Genomic DNA, 22,088 nt, shown 5'->3' on the forward strand with positions numbered 1-22,088 from the left:
TGGCTCAAGATGGGGTCAGCTAATACTTCTGGCCATTAAAAAAAGGTAGCTGTTTCCCCTGTCCAGTCATGTCTGACTCTAGGGGGTGGTGCTTATTTATATTTTTAGCCGAGGGAACCATTATTGTCTAAAGATGCTTCTGTCATCATGTGGCCAGTATGACTACATATGCCGAGATCCACAGAACGCTGTTGCCTTCCCACCTAAGTGGTGCTTATTTATCTACTCGCAGTCGCATGCTTTTGAACTGATAAATTTTTATGCATCCCCTTTATTTTGGGACCAGAGTGCTTGGAGAAAATTAAATCTTTCAACTTCCCTCCTAAAATACATTCTCTGGAAAAGATGGAAAGCTTTCTAAAATACTCATAAAAGGTATACCAATAGTTTTGGGGAGGGACCATGAAAGATTAAAATTCTAGACACCTTGTTTCTTCCAAGATTCATGTATAAAATGGAAAGAATCATTAAAAGTTGATTTTCTGCCTATGACACAGCTATTTAAAAATGGCAGAACATTTACTAAGGGAAAGCAGGAGCATTGATCCTTCTTTTGATTCTTGATTCAAGGCTATCCCCTTCAAGTCAGTATGGATAGGATATGAACAATGCTGATAAATGAGCTATTTTTCTAAATTCATCTGATTGTAGAATGAGCTTTGAGAAAGAGAGACGCCAAAAAGCAGAGAAAATCTGGGCAACACAGGAGAATCTCCCAGATCAAGTGAATTGATGACAAATATGATGGGATCTCAAAATTTATTCAAGAGGATTTATTTTGATATATTTCAAGATTTCTGCCTGTTTGCCTCATTATTGCATTTTCTCTTGTCCTTTTGATCTAAGACACTGTCTGGTTTTTTATTAGTAGAGCTGGATTCATATCGATGAAGGTCCCAATAATTTTTTCCCCCGAGAAGGATTTTTTTAAACTAAAAGACAGAGCAGTCTTTTCAGACTGCTTTTGCATGATGAGAGATGTTTTACTTATTTCTTATTATTATTTTATTTATTAGAAGCATTGAGGCACTTCTGGTTGAAAGGATTAGTCAGTAACATTACCATTGCTCTGGGAATGCCCAGCTGGGGGCTGCTTTCATGTTCCTGGCAGAAGCTGGAGTCAAGGATGAGAGTTCAACCTCGCTCCACAGCAGCTTTTGGGTATTGAACATGGGCTTGCTAACCTCCTGTCCAGCGTTCCAATCACTGAAGCCACCGTGCTACTATTTACAGCATAATAAACGTTAAAAAAATTAAAATCATGAGATATAAAATGATAGAGCTGACAAAATATGCATTCATTTTGGCCATAGTGGACATCTACTAGGAATCAAGTTGGGGATGATGTAGACGGAAGTGTATTCAAAAAGATCAGGTTGCTTTTGAAAGAAAATAATGGATTCATCACTTGGACCTTCAGGGTTGGCTTTGAAGAACACCATCTGGGAGGTCAGATTCCTATCAAAGCTGCTTTGACCAGCTCAGACAAGCTCAATCATTTCTTTCAGAGTTGACATTACCGTCACTTGCATTTCTGTTTCCCATCCCATGATACCAATCAAATTCCCTCCCTTCCCCCCTACCCCTATAGGCATCTACCTTTTTTGAAGCTTGACTACATAGAAACCGAAAAGGATCAGGGTCATTTTAAAGGGATCTGCTTCTTGACAGCTGCATTATAAAAGATGTTGCAACAGAGGACAATTAGTGAGCTATTTTGTTATTGCAACCAACTCCTGCAAAAAGAGAAAAGAAAAAAAAATGCTGTGGAGTAATGTGCCATTTTCACATGTCAGAAGCATTACTGATAAAGTGTCAATAAAGATTCTCAGTCATCCAGGTAGAACTCAGACTGAAGAAGCTACATGAACAAGCAGCAAAATGTTTCAAGCCCCAAAAGAAAAGAAATCCAGTTGCCATGACTTAACTTCCAGATGTTGCAGGTAAAAGATCTGGTAAATGAGAAATAAATCCCATCTAATTTAGCATCATGTTTTCCACAAGGGATTATCAGATAAGAGTCCACGGGAGTTGGGTGTTGAATAAAATCGAACAAACAAACAATGAGACATGCATGGAATGACCGACTAATATAGATATAGATTAATGTGAATTTGTTATCATTTAATTTGTAGTTAGTAGTAGTTACAGTAGGAGAACCTGGAAATGGAGTGAAAAGAGAGATCAGTCTAGAATTTCTATGTAGCCACAAGAGAACTAAGTCCAAAACTCTTTGAGCGCTTGTTGACTCTTATCTAACTCTAAGCAGGTGTCAACCCTTAATTGAGAAGATTCCCGTGCATAGGCTTTTAGCAATAAATTAGTTTAATGGAGCCTTCAACTGTGGACCTGGTCTTTCATGCCTGATGCCTGTTGAACTTTAGTGTCTTCTTAAATTCTAAATTAACTTAGGACCAGTTCCATCCAGCAGCTTCCATTCCATCTGACTGAGGCTGATAGAGAAACAGAATCTCTGCTAAATTCTGACGACCATGAGGTTTCTTTATTGCAATGGTTTCTATTCAGGATACTTTTTAAAAAATGAAAAAGAAATTGGAACTAAGAATATAAGTTTGAATTTTTTTTTCCTTTTCCATTTCTATGAAACAAAACTGCCAATGGGCCACAGTTTGTATCATCCATTCCTTGCAATAGCTTGAAGAGACTCTTGCATAGGGAGAATTTCGGGAAGCTCCAAGGTGGCACAAACCACCTTGTCAAGGAAAAACACATCCTTCTCCTCAATGAGAAAACTTGCATCAAATAGAGAAAAAGTATATTACTAAGGTGATGCCATGCCATTGTTGCACAAACCGATTGTCTCCTTTTTAATTTCTCAGTGTCACGCTTTCTTGGATTTTACTTTGGAGTGATATCTCTTACTCAATTTGCAATACCAACCTTTATTGATACTATACCGTAAAAGTTGGTAACATTTGCCTAATCTTGCCTGAGTTCAAATGACTAGGTCATAGTAGTACAAAAATAGAAGTCATTCATTTCATTTCATTTCATTCATTAAATTTATAGGCCACCCAATCCCGGAGGATTCCGGGAAGCTTACAACGAAAGAAGAAAAAAATAAAAGCAAAATAAATAAAAAATAATTAAAATTCACAACACACATACGTTCTAATTGGGGCTGGACACTTAACACTAAGGTGTCCAGGCCTGCCGGGACAGCCAGGTTTTAACGGCTTTCCTGAAGACCATGAGGGTGGGTAAGGTCCGGACCTCTGGGGACAGCTGATTCCATAGGGTCGGAGCAGCCACAGAGAAGGCTCTCCTCTGGGGGCCCGCCAGCCGACACTGTCTGGCTGATGGTATCCGAAGGAGGCCCACCCTGTGGGATCTTATCAGCCATTGGGAGGTGTGTGGCAGTAGGCGGTCTCGCAGATAGGCTGGTCCTAAGCCATGTAGGGCTTTAAAGGTAATAACCAACACCTTGAATTGCGTCCGGAGACCAATTGGCAGCCAGTGCAGCTCGCGGAGGACAGATGTAATAAGGGTGTATCTCGGTACACCCAATATTGCTCGTGCGGCTGCATTCTGGACTAGCTGTAGTCTCCGAACGCTTTTCAAGGTAGCCCCATGTAGAGCGGGGCTCTAGGGCTGTAAGTTTGATTGGGAAGTTGTGGATTATCTCAGAAAAAAAGAAAACAGCAAACTATTTTCATACTGTTGCTAAGTAAATGGCATGATCATTTTCATATGGTCACCAAGAGTTGAGCTTGGTTCAAAGTGTATCCTTAAACAACAGTAAACAAACAAATTACAGTTAATCACCATATATAGTGACAGGAAGTTGAACAATTCTTCTTCAGAATGGTATGGACAAAACCCTTTTTCTTTCCTTCATCCATCAATACCATGACAATCGCTCGATATTAAGAGAATGGAGGAGCGAAACAAAAACAGTATTGACATTCTCTATAATATGCATCCTTTGACATTCTCTATAATATGCATCCTTTTACATGAGTTCATCAACCTATATGAAGTTGTATTCCATACATCATTTCGACATTCAGGGCAGCATGTAGAAGAACATAATGTAATGCTGGAGGATATTATGTGGAGCATTTTAAGGTAGAGAAAGAGGCAGGTGCAGAGGCCTGGACCCTGGGACTGAAGCTGCTTTCAGCAAGATTCTCCCATGCTATTTGCTGCCAGAAATAAAGGAAACAATTGCAGTTTTATTCTATGTACAGTGAGTTCTAGACTTACAATCATTTCTTTAGTGATCATTCAAAGTTACACAGCTCTGGAAAAAAAAAGAATTATGGCCAGTTCTCACACTTACTATTGTCAAAGCATCCCAACAGTCATGTGATCTAAATTTGGGTGCTTGGCAACCAGCATGTATTTACAATAGCTGTAGCTTCCCAGGATCATGAGAACACCATTTGTGACCTTCCCAGTTAAGTTTCTGACAAGCAACATCCAAACAGGGAAACCAGATTTTCTTAATGACTGCATGAATCATTTAACAATTGCAGTTATTTGAACAAAATAGAATAACCAAGCTGGAAGGGACCTTGGAGGTCTTCTAGTCCAATTCCCTGCTCAGTCAGGAAACCCTATACCATTTCCGTCAAATGGTTGTTCAACCTCTGCTTAAAAACTCCCAATGTTGGAGCATTTACAACCTTGGTAGCCAAGTTGTGCCACTGATTAATTGTTCTAATGGTCAGGAAATTCCTCCTTAGTTCAATGTTGCTTCTCTCCTTCATTTGTTTCCATCCATTGCTTCTTGACCTGCCTTCAGATGCTTTGGAGAATAGTTTGACTCCCTCTTCTTTGTGGCAGTCCCTGAGATATTGGAACACTGCCTAATAACCATGGCAAAAATGGTTGTAAAATCTGGGTTGACTCATATAACAACCACCTTGCTTAACAATGGAAATTCTGGTTCCAATTGTGGTCAAATTGTGTTAAAGACTACCTGTACACAGGTCTTCTGAACTGGAGAAAACAGGAAGAGAGAGAAAGCAAAGCATGATGTTGCTCTCTTTTTCAACTTTTCATGCCATTTCCAAATATTTATCATCTAAGATAAGCACATTTTCTCTAATGACCAATCCCGAGTTTCTGCTTCAGTAAAAAAAAAAAAGGTAACAGATTAACAGAATTGGAAGGGACCTTGTAAGTCATCTAGTCCAACCTCCCACCAAGCATGAGACCTTACATCATTTCTGACAAATGGCAGTCCAGTCTTTTCTTGAAAGCTTCCAGTGAGGAAGTTCCCACAACTTCTGAAGGCAACTTCTGTTCCACTGGTTGATTGTTCTCACTGTCAGAAAATTTCTCCTTATTTCTAGGTTGAATCTCTCCTTCAGCTGTTCTGGAAAATAGCTTGACCCCCTCCTCTCTGTGGCAGCCCCTCAAGGATTGGAACATTGCTATCATGTCTCACCTGGTCCTTCTTTTGAATAGACTAACCATGCTGAGTTCTTACTACCGTTCATTGTATGTTTTAGCTTTCAGTCCCCTAATCATCTTGATTGCTCTTCTCTGCACTTTTTCTAGAGTCTCAATATCTTTTTTATAGTGTGGTGACCAAAACTGGATGCAGTATTCTAGGTGTGGTCTTATTAAGGCTTTATAGAGTGGTATGATTACCTCACTTGATCTTGATTGTATCCAGGGGTGGGTTTCTCGTCCCGTTCCAACCAGTTCGGTTGGAACGGGGCCACCGGCACCCTCGTGCACGCGTGCGGTGCCCGCATGCATACTAGCATCTGTGCAATGCTCCAGCTGCTCCTGGACGATCGCACAGGCGCTGTATGCGTCCTGCGCATGCGTGGAAGCGCAGAACCCATCAAAACCGGGTAAGGACCGCAGACGGGCGGGCGCGCCCTTCGCCGTTCCCGGAAGTTACCTATTTCCGGGTTCGGCGACCAACCGGTTCTCAGGGACCACCGTGAAGCTACCAGTAAGATAACAGTTTGCCTAAATCCATGCAGTATTTGATTATTTTTATCTATAAAAACATAACACAGGGAAAAGATTAGTACCCATGTTTTCCTTTGTTTTTTCTTTTCCTGTTACCTTGAGGAAACTATCACCTGTACTTTTACTTTATTTTTACTTCTAATTCTTTCATCTTTTTTCACTTTGTTTTCTCTATTAATCTAGCAGCATCCAACTGATATCTGAACATTTAAAAAGTAACATGCAACTTCTTTTCTTGCAAGTTCCAAATTTTGGTAGATGCAGGCCAAACACAAGACTAAAGCAGAATAACAGAATAACAGAGTTGGAAGGGACCTTGGAAGTCTTCTAGTCCAACCCCTTGGTCAAGCAATTGGTTTTGTAGATGCCACATTCTTTAAGTGATCTGTGAATTTTTGGAGTGCGAGAATGGATAGAAGCCTTTACTTTATACCCTCCCAAACCCATGTCATATTCCTTTTTCTAGAAGTGTACATCTTGTTTAATCGGTCAGTTCTTTCTATTACCCTAGTTTTCTACTGAAACAGGTGGTCATCATTGCAGCCTGTTGAGACAACTTGGAACTTGAGCAAACATGGATAGTGCTGAGAATCTTAATTTCTGCCAAAAAGGGGCTTTCCTTTTACAGGAATTATTAATCTATTACAGGAATTCTGCTGCAATATTTTTTTACTTGACAACATCTGTCTATAGAGCATGATACTCAACATCTCTATAATTAAACCATTTTCTCCCAAATACAACTATGGTATTAATACTTTAGAAATTTCAGTAGAGATGAAGGAGTGGGAGAACTTGGCATCAGTTATCCTAGAAAGTCTCCTGGGTAATTGACATTTCTTTAAATTCCCACCATTAGCCCATGATTTGGCATTTCCGTTTCCATCTGAAACCAGTGGCAAAATACTACTGAAAGATCTGTAACTAAATAAGACCAACGAGATCTCATGGATAATGCATTTCAATAGCTCAGCACAAAAAGTATGTTATTATTTTCAGTGGGTGACCTCCATTTATGAATTTTATTAATAGCTAAATTTGACATTCTCTTTGGTTTATATCCCAAAAGATATTTAGATAACGTGTCTCTGGCCAGACCTAATAGTCAAATACTATAAGCTAACCAAGATCCTGAATTGAAAATTGTGTCAATTAACACACCGAATGGGACAATTCACCATGGCCAACTCCCCATGGCCAACTTGTCCTAGCCAACTTAACATGGGACAACTTGCTATAGGACAATTCAACAATTCAATTTATTTAAAAGAATTTAAAATTTATTTTATTTTTTGTCATTCACATTTAATTTTGTCCCTCCTTTTGCACCCTTTCTTTAATTATTCAATTACACCATTCAATTACACGACCTGAGAGACCGCCACCTGCCATTTACCTCGCAAAGACCGATAAGATCACACAGATTGGGCCTCCTCCGGGTGCCATTGGTGGGTCAATGTTGGCTGGAGACCCCCCGGGGGAGGGCATTCTCTGTTGCTGCCCCGGCCCTATGGAATGATCTCCCCGTAGAGATCCGGACCCTCACTACTCTTCCAGCCTTCTATAAAGCTACTAAGACCTGGCTGTTCCGGCAGGCCTGGGGCTGTTGATCAGCATCCAGCCCCATTTTAAGTGGTATGTATGTTGTGTAATTTTAAATAACTGTATTTCTATTTTTAATTTTTATATTCCCTTGTTGTCTGTAAGCCGCCCAGAGTCCCCTTGGGAGTGGGCGGCATACAAATGCTAATAAACTTCCAAACTTCCATTTTCCCTATATTAATATAACTCTTTTTCCTACATTAATGTAACTCTTGTCCTATGGTGAGTTGCCCCACAGTGATTTGGCCATACCAAATTGTCCAGTGGTGAGTTGGGTGTGGCAAGCTGGCCGCAGCAAGTTGGCCATGGCAAGTTGTCCTGGATCTATTAACTTAAACCCATGTTGTATTTTAATAGTGTGGCTAGAAGACAGGCATTCAATGACACATCTATGCATTCATAACAGTTAACATTCATAGTTTATTTCTGATGACCTCCTGGTTTGCTGAAGCATTCATGAGGATTTGCCCTTGAAGCAAAGCAGGAATAAGAAACCGAGCTCAGTTTAATTCCATGGTAGGCAGAAGAGATTAACAGTACCTTGTGAATATGTTGCTAAGCACAGCTTTGTCTTTGTCTTCAACCCTATCTGTAGTGAATACACCTTGACTTATAATATCCAGCATTCATTGTGCCCTCGATTCTGATCTTGTGGGTTTTCTCTCCTCTAATCGTAATTCATTTCAAACCCCAATGAAGGATGAAGTCTTGAAATCTTTCATCAGTTTGCTGTGCTCCTCCACCTCCCACCTTTGCTTTCTTTTCTCTCCATCTCTCCCTCAAGACCTATTTGGCCTGTGATGATGCAGGAAGGAGTCAACCAGGCAACCTGGCAGCATTCTTTCCTCTCTACCCCCCCACTGCCCCCTCCCTTTTCTCCCCCCTGGCCATGCTGCTGTGATTCCAGCTTGCTCAAGAGAAGCGATGATAAATTTCCTACAGTGGCATTACAGACAGTCATAAATAATGCCTTGCACTCTGGTGCCGGCAGTTTCCATTAGGACTGTCTGGATTGGGCTGTTGATACCTTGGTTTATGCTGGGACCAGCAGTAAAATTTATCAGTCTTTTTTCTTCACCTCATAAATCATCCCAACCTGAAGCCAGATGGCAGAGAGATCCATGGAATCACATCACAGGGGCAAGCAGAGAAGACCTTCTTGGAAAGGCAAGAGATAGGACACGGCGGCAGAGACACCTTTCCAGTTTTCCCTTGCAGATTTTGCAATTTTTCCTGTAATCGTGTAAAACATTGATGGACTCTCTGAAGCTGGGGGTGCATGATGCTACCCAAAGCATGCCCTCAAAGGCTTTCCAAAGGGTTGACAGCTGCATTTTGTAATGTGACAAAAAAGGGGAAATGATTAAATGCATAAATCATATTTAATTGTCATTAGCTTTCAATGTAATTGAAAAGAAATAAATGTTTAAATCCTGCCCCCACTCTCTGCATTTTGATAGTTCAGTGGTCGAATAGTGGCTTGAAAAAAAAATGCACATATGTTGTATGTATGATGGACAGCCTTTGTCAAGGCTAAAACTCAGAAGTGGGTTCCTACCAGTTCGTACCAGTTCGGTAGAACCAGTTCGTCAAATCTACCCAACCGGTTAGAAGAGGTTCCACCAGAAAGCAGGCCACACCTACAGAAGAGGTTCCAATTTTTTTTGAAACCCACCACTGACACAGAGAGAGAGAGAGAGAGAGAGAGAGAGAGAGAGAGAGAGAGAGAGAGAGAGAGAGAGAGAGAGAGAAAGAGAAAGAAAGGAAGAAAGAAAAAAAGAAAAAAAGAAAAAAAGAAAGAAAAAGTGATGGAGAGATGAAAGAAAAAAGGGAAAAAGGGACTGAGAGACAAAAGGAAGGAAAGAGAGAGAGAGAGAGAGAAAGAGAGAGAGAGAGAGAGAGAAAGAAAGAAAACACATGGCCGGCAAGCCACTCCTACCAGGTCACATGGCCGGCAAGCCACTCCCACAAAGGAGGCCACAACCACAGAGTAGGTTCGAAATTTTTTTGAAACCCACCACTGCTAAATCTCTAAGTATCTTTGCAAGCAGTTGCCCAATTGGGAAGTTTGATGCAGACAATAGCTTCAGGCAACTCAAATTGTATTAAATGATCTTTGCAATGATGATGATGACTGCTAATCTGTTAAATGACAATGTTGGCAATTCCATTTCCAGACATCTGCCAGGAACTACTAAGGCAAGAATCAGAAACTTTTTGACATATCTCACACTTCACACTAATTCATACTCAGTTTGCTAAGATTTGTGAAGTGAAAACGGACTCGGTTCATACACTGTGCAAAGATATGAATCACAGGTTAGGAACTATAGTGCTCAAATTCTTATAAAAAAGCAAGGCCAAACAAATGGCTTTATGGATTAATATGATGAATAAACCTTGTTTTTTCTTTCTTTGTTTGTTTTCAGTTACCTTATCTGAAGAGTGAGTGAGAAATTCTGACAATAGAAGTTTGGTGCCTCTTTGAGGCAGTATTTTGGTATCTAACATGTCTCATTCAGTTATTCTACTGCATTGGATCCTGTATGGCTCTAAATCAGGAGTGGGCAACACTTAAGAGGTTGGAAGCTATAATATGACATTCTGATGTTTGGGTGCATTGCAAAAGGCTGCCTGGTAATATTATGAAGTCATGTTTTTCGCCCTCCCAGAGCCTCCGTGTCTAGTTGTTTTGGCATGCAATGGCATCCTGAGGAGTGAAACAGATAATGTGGGTAGATATGGCCTTTGGTCATGCATGAATGACTTTCCTTAAAAAAGAAAGAAAGAAAGAAAGAAAGAAAGAAAGAAAGAAAGAAAGAAAGAAATCTGCCTTAGAATAGTTTCACTTCTAATTCTGCTGGCTGATGCATAGATCTCTGCTTAGGTCCTGGTGAAAGAGGTGAAAGAAATTGAAACTTATCTTCTGCTGAAGTTTGGAATAGGTCATGTTGGGGGGAAATTGGCCTTAGAACAAAGAACCAACATTGGTTAATTATCCTACGTTTGCCTAGCTATGGCATTTAATTTCCCTATAATAGACTACTTACCTGGCAATAGCAAAACACCTGTGTAAATGAAGAGTGCCTGCCATTAATATTTTGGCTATTAGGAACAGGCATAGGGGAAGCTTAATAAACTGTACAATATTATTACTGTTGAATTATTCAGCCTTGAAAATGTACTTTCATAATTAGCAGCTGTTTAGTTAAAATAAATATCATGCCTATTTAGTATGGATTTCCCCCTGTAAGCCTGTGATGTCAATACTCTGCTGCAGCCACCAATTCCTATTCTTTCTTGTTCCATATTTTTATTTAAAATGAAGAAGGACTCTATAGAATTCCCACAAATATCTATGCAGCAATTTGCTTTCGGCTGCTAAAGCAACCGTGGACCACTAGTTGTCTCCAATCCCTTGTTTTAATTGAGAATAGGGCCTTGGAGGTCTTCTAGTTCAACCCCCTGATCAAGAGGAGACTTTATGCCATTTCATTTTGCAGCAGGATTCCTGCCTCTTAGATACCAGCATCACCGTTGTGATCATCTGTGAAATATGAGTAACACTCTTCATACAGAAATTTCGGAAAGAAAAAAATATAATTTGATAGCCTAATTAGGAGCCTTATGGAACAGGTCTCTGTTCCCAGCTTACCTGGTTATAATATGATGATAGAGGATACTTGGTGTTCCAGGCAGAGAATTGGATCTGGGAATAATTTTCAGGCCCTTCAGCTCAGTACCTTGATTAGAATAAATTCTAAAATTTCTGCATCATGCAGAAAAGGAAAAGAAGACCAAAATTGAATCTATTGTTTGTTTGTTTAGTTAATTATCTCCCATCAGGACAGGATTCTTTGTGTCTACTTAGATATTCTCTAGGATGATCTGTAGTCAACCTGATCATTCAATGGTTCACCGATTGCTCCTCAAAATTGGTCATCCAGTTGGCTATTAGTTGGCTTTCTTTTTCTCCTACATTTTCCAACACTATACACTTCTCAACAATGAAGATGACATTTAACTTAATTATTCAAAGTGCAATGACAATAAACTAAACTAAACTAAACTAAACTAAACTAAACTAAACTAAACTAAACTAAACTAAACTAAACTAAACTAAACTAAGAGAGCCTAGAGATGATGTGTCCAAAATATGATGATTTGAACATGGTTATTTGTATCTTGAGTGAACTCAAGTGAATTAATTTGTAGTAGTCCCTCAATTTTCTCTTTCTTCATAAGACAGCTGAGTAATTGTCTATCTACTTGATAAAATCTACAAAGTCTTAGAGGTAGCTATTGAGATAGAAGTTTTAGTTCAATACCTGAGGATTCCTCCTGATAGGGAAAATGTGAGATAAAGATGTTCATTTCAGTAAGGGTTGCAGTTTAACTATTCTTCCATCTAAGCATCTAGTGTTACTAAATCATTCTTAGCTCTCCTGAGACTATGTTTATAAAAGGCACATGGGTATATACACTCTTCTCAAAGCAAAAGTTTAGGATGCTAATTCATAAAGGAATACAATCTGTCTTAAACCACGGAGCTAATCTCTTTTGGCTAACTTTTGAAAAGCTCAGATGGGACCAGTCTTTTTTTTCCAGACAGAAGCTCTTCCAAATCCCTGAGCCATTCCTGAAGCTTTCGGGCTTCAGAACCAGTCGCTTTCTGAAGGTAGAATATCACAAGCATTTTCTTCTGGATGGGTTAACTCTAGTTGGAGGAGTTGGTCTTCAAGGAAGTTTATGCCAAGCCATAAAGGTTGAAATGGTATGGTCACCCCTTCTCTTTGTATTCTATTACCTCGGTTCTAACTTAGATACAGTTTAGTTTGAGAGTAGGATAATTTTTAAATGGACAGCAATTCAGACGATTTATATTTAAAACTTCAGTCATTTTTGAAGATGTCTGATTGTGTCTGGCTTAGTCTAAATCACATGTTTTTGTTACAAGGATCAAACCATACACATCATCTTCATAACTCAAAAGAAAGGTTGCCAGAATGTTCACAGGCCTGGAAAGGCAAATGATGAAATATGCACAATAATATCATCCTGCAAATTATGCTCTTGTGTTAGATATCAAGATCCAAGTCCATCATGGTGGCATTTGTGTCACATCATGTGTGTTTTCATTTGGCTAGCATTGTTGTTGCTTTGGTCACAGCTGGGAAATTGGATACAAATTTGCAACTTCTTACTGTGTTTCCTGAAATGTTTGATTATATTTATTATTTTCTATATACATACCAGCCTTACAAGAAGAAAACAGAATGTATGAGCTACTCTCTGCTAAGAGATTGGGTCTGAATATGTGCCTGTGTGCGTGCAATGATAAGTGTGCAAGTGAGTTTTTTGTGTTTAGACCCTTTTACATGTAACCTTGTCAATGGCAACATATTTAATTCATCCAAGAAGGAAGCTGGATATGAATAGAAAGGTGAGTTCACTTCCAAATATTTGCACTTTGGACTGACTAATTCCCCACTCTACACTGCAAAACAATAGACATAACAGCAAAGTGCATTAACACAAAGCGGGTTTGTCTGGTGCCTTGCTTATTTGACACATAAATAAGGAGACAAGACAAGGGGGAATATATATATATTTTCATGCTACCTGTGTATAACTATCCTCCGAACAGCAGGCTATGAAAGGCACTCAAAAAATGCTGACCCAGGCTAGCTGTACACCTCCTGTGTTAGGGTTGGCACATGATTTGCAGAACTGCAGGAGTTCCATCACTGACCTCATTAGCAGTGCATTTCCTGCCTTGTTAGCATCATATTTGTATAATTTACAGCACCTTGGTTTTTATGGAATGTATTCCTTGTAGAGTATAATGGCGGTAATATATTTAACCTCTTCTATTTAGGAAGGCTGAGACTGAACACAGCCTGGAGATATAAAAGATGCCTCTCCTTCTTCCTCTCCCTTCTTTCCATGCATGTTCCCTCCCTTTTAGCTGCTGTACATCCAAAATACATAGGCAGCTCATAAAATGTATACAAAAAGAAAAGGCAGAACCCGGTTTGGAGAGCAGTGAGGTTTGCTGAAGCTTTTCCAAGGTCAATTGGATCTTAGTAATCCCGAAGAGTAAGTGATGGGAGCAGATGCTGAATTCATTACTTGAACCTTCCTGTAGATTTTGGAGCATCCTTTTTTTAACTTATTGTATAATAAGAAGCAAATAGGTTTCTACATTGTGATAGAGGCTCAATTTATTCATACCAATGATAATAATTTTCATGAAGATGCTTATTTCCAAGTAAATGCATTTAGGATCAGGGCAGCAGGAGCAAATTTCATTTGATTCCTGTAGTTATGATAATACTGTGATTTAAAATACAAAATGGGACATTCTCTGAGAATAATTTTTCCCATTGGAGGGCATTTATTCCTCCTGTATGTATTCACTCCAAAATGATGGAAGAATGACATGATGTAGAAGAGGCAAAATAATATTTATGATAATATAAAGAACATCCTTTCCTTGCAACATTAGAGCCGAGGTGGCACAGTGGTTAGGGTGCAGTACTGCAGGCCACTTCAGCTGACTGTTATCTGCAGTTCAGCAGTTCTAATCTCACCGGCTCAAGGTTGACTCAGCCTTCCATCCTTCCGAGGTGGGTGAAATGAGGACCCAGACTGTGGAGGCGATATGCTGACTCTGTAAACCGCTTAGAGAGGGCTGAAAGCCCTATGAAGCGGTATATAAGTCTAACTGCTATTGCTATTGCTATAAAGTCCAAATTTGCTAATTCTTTAAAAGAGACCAGACAATTTAGGGCATTATTAGCATTGCTGGTTGCCAGGATTACAGAGAAAGATCATTTTGATAAGTTGCAAAAAATATTGTTATATGTAGTTGGGCTTCAATCTAGTGGTTTACTCATGTACAGTATTAGCACCAGTTTCAAGTACACCTGAATGGATTGAATATCTAACAACTTATTTTAGTTATTGAGGTTGCTCTTTGTGCTGTGGGAAGCTGCAGCTGAAATGTGCCTATTTCAGCTTATAAATAAGTTGTGATTTTACATAAATAAGTGTGTGCTTTCACACACACTGCAACAAAGCTGTCATGTTCATTACACCAAGCCCAACACAACAAAGCTGTCACATTCACTGCATATAATTTCAATTAGGATAGTTGGTGTGAAGCAATAGATGTTATCTTTTCATATTTCTGAACTATGTAGCAAACATTTTAGAAGAAACCCATATTTTGACTTATTTCTATCCTATTGCTCAGAGGAGATCAGAATATCACACCACCATTTCAGGCTTTAGCAGATTCCATCGCTGCACAAATATTTGCCCTTCAAAGTCCTTGAAATGCCAACTCGATTTTACATCACTTGCCAAATGGGTAGCTGATAGAAGGTACAAAGGGTTGATTGGCAGGCTAGTCAGGAATGAGAGTGGGAATAACAGCAGCAGCAGCACATCCGGATGATTATTATGTTCCTAGAAGAAGATCACAGAGACACATTATAAACAATACAATATGAAGTAGCAAAACAGTTTGTTAGAATATTTTCAAAATTTTTGCCTACAAGCAAAAGGGTGGGAACCCCAAAATAGACAAAGAACTAGAAAATGAAGAAGCTAAAGTGCTCTGGGACATTAGAATTCAAACAGACAAGCAACTTTCATGCAACACCCCAGAATATCAACCACAATTGTTGATAAGGATGACAAAAAAAGTCTGGATAGGAGATGCTGCAATTCCAAGAGAAAAGCAGAATAGAAGAGAAAGAACTGGGGGAAAAAAAATCACAAAATATAAGATCTGCAAATAGGAGAAGAGTAACTGCCATGGCTATTGGTGCCATCTTTGCTTTGTTTTGCCAGATGTTTGCAAAACTAAAACATCTGGAACACTGCTTGAATGCCACTGGCATTTTCAAAGCCACCCTACTCCCGTGATGGGGAACCGATGGCACGTGTGCCAGAGATGGCATGCAGAGCCCTCTCTGTGGGCACAAGAGTCATGGTCAGCTGCTCTTCTGGTTTCTGGCACATACATGTGTGCCAGCCAGCCGGTCTTTGCATGTACCAGAAACATGCCAAAGACCAGGTGGTCGGTGTCCATGCGCTCAACAGCCACTTGGTCTTTTGGGTTTACAGCATACACAAAATCCAGCTAGCCACCATGCATGCCTATATGGCGCACTGGCCACTCGGTTTTGGGGTTTCCGGCACTCCAGCATGCGAGCATGCATGCTCACACGCATGTTCTGGTTTGGGCACTTGGTACCGGAAAGGTTCGCCATCACTGCCCTAATCAATTGTAAAAGGTAGTTTCATTTGGAGCAATTAATACCCTTCCATAATGCTTTTAGTATTACTAAACAATCAATGTCTCTCCCAAATCCTTGGAATGGCTGAGATAGATGGATAAAAATGATAAAAATGCCAGATCCAGTCTAAACATCCAGCTGACTACCTAACCATAATAATTTATTCAACTATATTAGCAGAAGAACAATCTCATACCCATTTGTAAAACATGAAGTATGCTCTGAAGGAAAGCCTTCAGAGCCTGGGGAGGGTGAAAAATGGGTCCAAAGGGCCTAGCCGAAGTTCAGGGAGGGGGGAAAACAGTCTCCCTCCCCACCCAGCAGAAGGCCGAAAATAGGTTGGCCGGCACGAGCATGCATGTTGTAGCTGACGGCTGGCGTGCCGGCAGATATGGCTCATTGTGCCACCTGTGGCATGCATGCCATGGATTTGCCATCACAGAACTAGACCTTCATAGCTCCTTGATGATGTGCAATTTTTCAGAAAATCCAGAATTTTCTAATGAAATTTGTTCTTTATTTTTTTCCAATGCTTCTTTCACTGGGGGACTCATTTCTATTTCCTTGAAAGGGTGCTTTGATCAGATTTCTTTACAATTATGCAAAATAAGGTGCCGGTGTTTTTTTTAGTTTTTTTTGTTTTTGGTTACCCACCTCTGCATGATTCTGTGGTTTCTCTGTCCTCCCTTCTTAAACCTGATTAGATTTTCTTTTCCTGGGACTGAAGTATGGAAAGCCGGGAAGCCCAAAAATAACTGGAGAGAACATTGTAAAATGAAAAAAAAAAGAGATCAATTGCCAGCTTGTAAATATCACACAACAGAAAAATTGCTGCTGAAACTTTCTATGTTAATAATAGCAGTAATAATAAAAAAGCGAAAGCATTTTTTCCGCACCAACCTAAATGGAAAAACATTCCAGCAAAAATATTAGCAAACCGCTAATTCAAACACAAAGAATATAGACTATAGTGTGTGTGCATGGGAAGTGGGAGAAGGAGAGAATCAATACTCAAGAACGCCTAGGGTGTTATAGAAGATTTTACAGCAACATCAGAGGAGTGGCGGTAGAATTCCCTATGCCAAGACAAGCCTCGGTTGTTAATGCATTAATGAATACACATCAGTATGGATTTCAGAACAATGGTTCAATTCTTGTGATTGCCCCAAGCTTTGTTGTAAAAAAACAGCAATAGCATTTTCGCATATTTGTTTTGCCTTCTAGAAGATGTCTGATGCATAGACACAGACCAGGAGGAACCAATCAGAGGTTTCCCATCAGAGGTTTTGACCTTGTAATCCAGAAGATTCCACTCTCTCTGTAGAAAAGTCACCGCTCTGAGGCATGGAACGTAGAAGGCAGAGCTGGGGATCGGAGTTAAGCATGTCATCAGCTGAGAATCATTTTATTGCTGCAAATAGTCCAAGCCCAACCCCTCTTGACTTCTGTTGATCCTTAACTGGCACCATTTAATATTGAACTTTATTTGAGTAGATTCTTGCATATGGGCTTGAGCAATAAATATTCTGAACTGCAACTTAACATATGGTTCTGGTCCTTTGCACCAGACATGGCATTTATAGAGCCGAGGTGGCGCAGTGGTTAGAGTGCAGTACTGCAGCCACTTCAGCTGACTGTTACCAGCAGTTCAACGGTTCAAATCTCACCGGCTCAAGGCTGACTCAGCCTTCCATCCTTCCGAGGTGGGTAAAATGAGGACCCAGACTGTGGGGGCAATATGCTGACTCTGTAAACTGCTTAGAGAGGGCTGAAAGCCCTACGAAGCGGTATATAAGTCTAACTGCTATTGCTATTTTAAAAAGCTTTTCAAATCTTTTTCACTTTTTCAGGAAATGGATGTATGTGTGGAGAGTTCAATTTATATTGATAAGTTTTAAGGCATGTATGTTTTCCTTTATACTCCTTTTGCTTCCTCTTTAAGGTCTACAGGTTGTCCTCGACTTACAACCATTTGTTTACTGAACTTTTGAAGATACAATGACACCAGAGTGGGTTGCTCCCGGTTCAGCCTGGATCGGGTGAACCGATAGTGGCGACAGTGGGAGGCTCCGCCCACCTGCCCGGAGGCTTCTGCGCATGCACGAGCGAACCGGTAGTAAAAATAATGGAAACGCACCTCTGAATGGCACTGAAAAAAGTGCTTATGATGGGTCCTTGCCCTTAGGATGCTTGCAAGCATCCCAACATTCACATGATCAAAATTCACTTGGCAACTGGCATGTGTTTATGAGAGTTATAATCATGTGGTTGCTACTGCGATCTTCCTAGCCAGCTTGGGACAAACAAAGTCAATGGGGGAAATTGGATTCACTTAATGACCATATGATTCATTTGACGACTGCAGCGATTCACTTAATAACAGTGGCAAAAAAGGTGTAAAATTGTGTGTGATTCACTTAACAACACCTTGCTTAGCAACAGAAATTCTGGTCCTAATTGTAGGCTTTAAGTTGAGGAGGGGTACAATTGGTGATGACTTGGAGTTGACCTCTTCAAAGATTGTTTATTGGAGCTGATTCTCCCTTGTAACAAGTTAGGCTTAATCACATCAGTGATTAAGCAGAAGTCTCTTTTTGGTCCCTGCTCTGTGCAATTTTCAAACACTATCAGGTATCAAAGTCCAGAAACTATCACTGTTCCTATTAATCTTCTTAACTTGGAAGAATGGTAATAAGCAAATATTTAACCATTATTGAGACAAAAGATATAAAGGTACCTATTTTCTGGAGGACCACACCTTTGTCAAAACACTTACTTATTCGTTCGAAAAGCTTTTGTATACTTTCTTGTTCAACCGCTTTCCCTTGTGCTGAATTATATTGTGGAACCAAATTTTCTCAAATGAGCACATATTTATCAACGAGAAAAAATGTGTGACATATTTATTAGAACATGCTTGTGTGTGCTTGTCTGTATGTGTTTGTACATCACTTTTAATGATGGACAGCCTGTCTTGGGTTCTGAGTGGGAAGAATTAAATAGACAATGGTGAACAGATTTTTTTTTACAAACTATAAGCACTGGGATCCAAATGCATTGTAATTGCGTCAAATCCGGTGCACAATTTTGTCCAATCTTCAGTATGAGTCCTCTCGTTTTTCAAGCATCAGCTCTGTTTCCCAAAATTCCTCTCAGTACTATATAAGCCTAAGAGGTAGCCTGAAAGAAAGAAATAAAAAGAGCTAATTGCTGCAATGTTGTTCTGTAGCAGCAGATTTGAGGTTTGTAATCTACTTACGAAAGACCAGGACTTGATACCACGAAAGAAGAGAAACAGGTTTATTGGATGCATCGAGTTCAGCGTGTTCACACACCAAAATCTGAACTGCCTGAGCTCTGCCCAGGTTGCTATTTTTATGCCGTGTTCCATACTGTGCATTCTCAAGGCATTTCCATACATGAGACAAGCATGACATTTCGAAAAGCAGAAGTTCATTTGGAATGTTACAGCAAAGTACATAGGAGAAATACAAAAAAGAGAAGTTCCTATTTCGTCTTAAGCTGTCAGCAGCTTTTACCTCTGTTCTATCTCTCACCCACATCTGGCTTCCTGTGCCCCCACTTTACAGGGTCTTGCCACACTGTTCAGCCCTATTTTTAATACTTATGAGGAAGTTGGAGAAAAAAGTTCACTCCAGCTAAAAGTCAACTTTGGGACTCCAGGGCACTAGAATGAAAAGCCAAACTAATATGAATTTATAAGGTCCATTCTATTAAGACCACCTAACCTGGCCAGCCACTGGTGGGTTTACCTGTGCAACCCCTCCTGCATCAGTTCCTTGCTTCAAAGTGTGCCTAACTGCTCACACACGACATACAGATGTCCACAACAGGATTAAAGTAAGTTAAGATGGCAAAAAAGAGCAACTGATGGGAGATAATGGATAGAGTGGATGGCAGGGAGCAATCTTACTATATTGCCCTTCTGTAAATCGAGGATTAAAACTAGCCAATTCTTCCCAGGAATGGTCTCAATATTTCCACATAGACCCAATATTTCCCAAGTGGATAATGGATCAGGAGCTCAGCGGATCAAACATGGTCAAAATTTGGGGTAGGATCCAATATGAGTAAGTCACCAGGACCAGAGGTTTAGTCTTCTGAGCTTTTGCACTCATGATGGAGGCCATCCTCAGGGAACTTGTATGTGTTAATGGCTGACTACTAAGCCATTGGCTGTTGTTTCCTTGTGCTGCAAATCAAGCCATCAACACCCCAATCAACAACTAAAAAACCACACACAACCAGGCACCATATAAATACAATGCATAGAATAACCCAAAGCACATATTCTGCTAGAAAGAAATTCCCTCAGGATAGGCTCCAGCACTAAGGCTCAGAAGACTAAACCTCTGGTCCTGGTAACCCACCCCAGATTGGATCCTGCAACATTATCCTGGGACACATATATTTGCCTTCATTTGTAAAATTCGGGGCCTTCCATTCAGCCACGAAGCAGCTGTTTTGAACCCTGAGCGAAAATGATAGGCATCCTTCCTTTGCATCTGTTTCTAAGAAACTCACTGGTACCTATATAGGAAAAGGAGGAGCACCCCATGTCACATTTCATTGAAAGGGGAAACAATAGTGCCATGAACTTCTACAGACCAAGAGATAGCCTTGGCACTTTGCTTTGCACCTGAACATGAAGGTAGAGTGATCTGTATTGTATTCATCTCTGTGCCTGGTTTATACAACAGCTCCACCCTGTCCATGGTCTGGTTTTGTCCTCTTCCTCCTCTAGGACTAGGCTCTGGAACAGCTGGCTATTGTCTTCCCTATGGCTCTTCTTCATTAGGTAGATCTTTGCCTTCTCCTTTTATAAATGTCTTTGCAGCAGCTTGCTCCAAGGATGAGCGTAATATCTCCATGGCTTCTTGTTAGCTGCACTCTAAGCAGGAAAGTGACTGGCCCTGACAATATAATTTACATCGCTGTATAAAACTATCTGTGGAAGCCAAGCTAATTTCTGCCAGATTAGGCTATTTGTCTCCGCCACTGTCTAACAGCGCAATCTATCAGAGGGCCGTTTTCAAATATGGCTTTTCAAGCGTGCCCTTGAGAGGCAGGAATTGATTGGGATCTTAGAAAGCAAAATTACAGCAATAACTTAAAAGAAACAATAATTACTGAATCATACCGGTGTCAGCACTCTGCAAAACACGAAATAGCCATCAAACCTCAATCCAATATATTCTGAAGCAAATTTATTGAATGGAGGAGCAGGAAAAAAAGTATTGCATGAGAGCTTCCTCCCCCCTTCACTCGCGCTCTCTTCTCCCACCCCCACTCCCACCCCCTCTCCTGTACATATGGTTATCTCCAAGCCACAAGCGAATGAGTCGATAATTCTTGTCACTGACTGCTCCATTTTCAGAGAGTCCAGAAGAGATCCATTAGCTCCCTCCTAACGCAGTCCGTGTCTCTCCCCCCCCACCCTCTTCTCTTTCCCCTCTGGTTGTGCTTCTCAGGCAAACAAACATATATAACTAATCATCTGTTAAAATGCCGAGCTCCCTAATAAATCTTTGCAACTGAAATACTTTAATGGGTAATTAATTGATCCTGTTCCAGAGGAGTAATAAGATAATAAATTAGACAATATTTCACTCAGTCATGTCACTGTACTGTTAATGGCACTGTGGGGCTGAGCTGAAGGATAATAAATTACCCAGAAATTAACTGCTAAGAGCTTTCTGCAGAGAAATTGGCTGACAGGCAAGCTCAGTGATTTAAAATCCCAATGCCATTTGATGTTTTCAGTATTGTTCATTCTTCCCATCCCACTCCTTATAGGCCTTTGGTATAGAAGCATTAGCTCATATTTGGAAACCACTGGATAATAACATTGGAGGACCTAGCTGGGTGGGGGCAGCATGGATTACAGCTAACAAAGTCCCTTGCTGCTGATTCTGCTGACGGATAGGAATTGAACTCCAAAACATCGACAGGGCTGCCAGTTGCCTATTTCTTGACTTGCATCTCCCACAATCTCATGAAATGCATAGCAGTTGTCAAAGCCTGTTTTAGGTGTCAGGGATAACCTTTGATCAGATGCTATCCTCTGAGCCCCTGCTCCTAGGTGCAACCAACATTTCACCATGGCTGCTGCCTATCTGCCTTCTCCTTCTCCTGGGCCCAATCTGAATTTTATGTTGGATAAGAGTTATTTTTATTCGATTGCTTGCTTGCTTGTTTGCT

The sequence above is a fragment of the Thamnophis sirtalis genome, unplaced genomic scaffold (assembly GCF_051295495.1).
Source record: "Thamnophis sirtalis isolate CommonGarterSnake01/CBP01778 unplaced genomic scaffold, rThaSir2_p1.2 scaffold_2, whole genome shotgun sequence".
In the NCBI taxonomy this organism is placed as follows: domain Eukaryota; kingdom Metazoa; phylum Chordata; class Lepidosauria; order Squamata; family Natricidae; genus Thamnophis; species Thamnophis sirtalis.